Source organism: Diaphorina citri, unplaced genomic scaffold, assembly GCF_000475195.1.
Source record: "Diaphorina citri unplaced genomic scaffold, Diaci psyllid genome assembly version 1.1 scaffold63513, whole genome shotgun sequence".
NCBI lineage: Eukaryota > Metazoa > Arthropoda > Insecta > Hemiptera > Psyllidae > Diaphorina > Diaphorina citri.
In genome coordinates, this window is record NW_007440773.1 from 6,568 (window position 1) to 10,209 (window position 3,642).

The 3,642-nt window shown below is 42.1% G+C and overlaps 1 long non-coding RNA gene across 1 annotated transcript in view; it reads left to right on the forward strand.

Moving 5' to 3' along the window:
• The window catches only part of LOC113473693, a 10,026-nt gene extending 6,475 nt beyond the window's left edge, over positions 1–3,551 (forward strand). Inside the window, exon 2 of the long non-coding RNA XR_003395602.1 lies at positions 3,441–3,551. This is a non-coding gene — a long non-coding RNA (uncharacterized LOC113473693). The remainder of the gene's footprint in view (positions 1–3,440) is intronic.
• The last annotated feature ends 91 nt before the right edge of the window (positions 3,552–3,642 follow it).

Below are 3,642 nucleotides of genomic sequence, written 5' to 3' on the forward strand. Positions count from 1 at the left end.
CGGCAAGTACAGTGAGTAGATAAATCACCAGAACGAGCCGCATCGAATTGTTTTTGCTTGGCCTTTTATCGGATATTGGAAGTGCCCTCACGTTCGTTATTCAAGTGTTTCAAAGTATCGTTAGCCTACTCGCCAAACCGGTCCGTATTTCAAGCTTGTTTGTGTGTGTGTTTGTAATTAAAAATATATAATCTAAGTCCATGTTATCCTTGTCCTGTATTTCCTACTTTCACAATGAATGTCCCACTCGCACTGTTCAAGATCGATGTAGAAGTGTCCTTCGCGGCATAAGGTACCGGTCATGACGAAGTAACTAGTCAAGAGGTCGTCGGACGTTTACTACGTTTATTATACCCATTTTAGGTCTTTATGTTTTTCGAGACAAGTTTAGAGAGTCTATAAGTTGACACATCTTATCGTGTTCTGTCAACCGAGGCTTAGTTTCGGCCCTCGTTGAAAGCTGAAAAAACGACTATGCGGTCGTTTGAGAGGTTGAAGATGACAATTCAGGCAAGTGTTGTGAACGGCACTCAAAAGTAGGCTAAAAAAAAAGCTTACAAGACCACCATCCATTACATTAAATTTACTCTCACAAGGACCGGTGCATGCTGTGCTAAGAAAAAGGCTTGCTGTGTTTTACAGGGGGTTCCGTTACGTTATTACTTCACAAGGAAATGTATGCTGTGCTAAAGAAAGCTAGCTGTTCACCCTGGTGCCCGAAATTCTCCTGTTTTTCCTGAGATTTATGCATCCAGTAAGTTCAGGAAATCGCCATTTGCAGAAGTTCATAGTCAAGAGACCGTTTCTGATAAATCAAACCTATGGAGTGTCCAGTTATTAGTCACTTGAGGGTCGTGGAATAGTCAGTTGGAATAGAGGGTCTTGAAAACTGTTTCGGTAGGCACAGTAACAACCAGGAAGGCGAGACCGACACCGGCGCTTACCCTTAAAAGGAGAAACATAAGCTATGGGATGTTTCTTGTTCTCTTCTTAGTAATTTACGTTGTTTAATGTCTTTATCATATAGTCTTTTAATGTGCCTCGTTCCTTTGATCGCTATTACAACATCATTCATCTTTCATTAATTACTGCCAACTCTTCTTTAAAAACAACCGGAAGGCTTCCCAAGTTTGGAACCTTAAATGTCGTACCCACTAGTTGCGCAGTTGGTGACTTGTACATGAGAGTTTCCTTTCCCTTTTTAATAATTCACATTTGATCCAATATCTTTTTTCTATATTCATATTAGACTTAAGGTGTCCATGATCAAGTACATTCGAAATCAAAATCAATTTACGAAATCAAGTTACATTTGAATGCAGCGAGAACTCTAGAAGAAGTCAGGAAGGGATGGGTCGGATTGAAGCCTACACACATCTAGTCGTCTCCCTTGTGTCAACATCAGATCACAATTGCCCTTGGATCTTCCTTGTCTTTATTATCTCGCAATTTATGCCGATAGCAGAATTGATTTTTTTTTTTTTTTTTTTTTTTTTTTTTTTATACCCTATAATTTGGTACAAATAAATCGTCGTATCTCGATGCAATGCACTTACAATTTTTTCTCCAAGAGTTTCAAAGTTAGCGCGTGAGTGGAGTTGTCGTTACGGGAGCTGCGTGTGTTATGGGAGCGAAGTCGGAACACACGGTTGTACCCCAGGACTTATGTTAGGGGCTATTCCGCTTTTACAACCCCCTAGCTGACAAAGCCTTGGAGCTCAACTGACCTTGCGCTGGGGGAAGAGCAGGAAGAGCTATGGTTAGAGGAGATCTGGTTCTAACACTCACATTACCTGCGGCTGGATGTGTGTGATCGTCAGCGCAGTGTCGAATCGACTCCTCTCTCTTCTCTTATTGCACATTTTATAAGCGGGTAGACTAACTCTCCGTACGATGCTATGATCTAGTGTGTGCAGATTACATCGTCAACGAAGGTTAACCCCGATGCTTTAATTTTCGCCGAAGAATCGGGATGCATTGTCTACAAAGTACCCGATGTTTTTTTCTCCCGTTACATTGTGGGTAATTTTTTTTTTTTTTTTTTTTGAGCTAAGATTAGGTGACGAAAGGTTTGTAGCAATGAGAAGGAAGAACCATCCGCAGGAACTGCAGAGTTATCACTGCCATTATAACAGGGGGTCCTGAACGATCGAGGCCAATGAAACCACGGATCAAACTTGACGTAGGGGACAAACGCGATCCATATGCAACCTTAACAAACCGATGGAGCGGAAGGTTATGGGTATGGATGCTACCGTAAAGTACGTTGAGCTATCGGCAGTGAAGCCGCGGATCGCTGGGGGGTGTGACCTTGGGACTTATTCCTTTAGTCTCCTAGTTCAATTTACTTGTGACTAGAACCTTAAAATTGGTTGGAAGGAAATATCGGGAATTGTCGCGACAGTCGAATAGTACGGGACAATTCGGACAGTCGAATAGTCGGGGGAACACCTCGGATATGTTTAGTTTACCTTGTATTATCCGCAATCGAATTAACCGGAAGATTCTGACTTTTTTATAACCACTTTAGCTGGGACTCAGTATTTTTTTTCTCCAAAGTAACTCTTTTGACCACTGTTACCGTTACCTCCAGAATTACAGGGCTTCTCTCCTCTTGGCCGTCCTCTTTTCAGTCATTCAAGGCCTTTTCTAGATAACCAAATCCCTAACTTCAACGATTTGCACTTTGATCGAGAAGGTTATGTTCAGTCCGCGCGATCGATGAAAAGTTTATTGTTAATTTAGTGTAACTTTTTTTTTTTTTTTTTTTTTTTTTTGCCATGGAACGTGGAGCTGGTCAAGTTCAGTTATTGGGGGTCGAGGTTAGTGCTAGTAAAAGACACCGTGAAAGAGATATATATATAGTTTCGAGGTCATTTCTTGTGTTACCAAAAGAGTAGCTGAAGCTAAGGGCCTTACCCATTGAAACAGGCCATCCGTAGTCTTACAAGAACCCAAAAGTGGAGAAGGTCAACTGAGCAGACTAAACCTAGTGCTAGTCCCGCATGCCTTAAGGATTTACTAGCAGAAATCCGGAGCGATGCGACGGATTTCGGCTAGTAGTAAATAAATAAAGCCCTGTTTATACTAATACTAATGTTCGGGTTTACAACTTAACAGTCTAAAGGTGTGCCGAAACCAAACAGTTTCCCTTTCGTAGCCTAGTTAGCTTGGTGGGTAGAGCGTCTGCCTTATAGCGCAAGGCCGCGGGTTCGATTCCCGCCCGGGGCGGATTTTATCCTGATGGTATAATGTTCGTTCACGGAACGGCTGGCTTTCTCCTATCCTGTCTTCTTTCTTTCTTCGAATTCAGGACGATAAGACCCTAGCAGTTACAGTTCCCTCTATCAAACCTCTTGAGGGAAAAAAAAAATAATAATGAAAGTTTCCCCTTAAAACAAGCATCGTTCCCCTTCTCACCAACTTGTTTATGTTCACAGACCTGTTCCGAAGCCCTGAGAGAAGCCAACCTGGCCGCCTTCTTCGGCAAAGCCATCAACTTTGGTTAAACCCAAACCCGCTGCTCCTAATCTGCAATGATTCCAACCCAAGAGAAAAGCTTGATCCCTTACACCAAGTAAATGTTAAATATAAACGTGTTTTGAAGGGGTATTCTTCTCTGTTGTAATATTAGACGGTTAG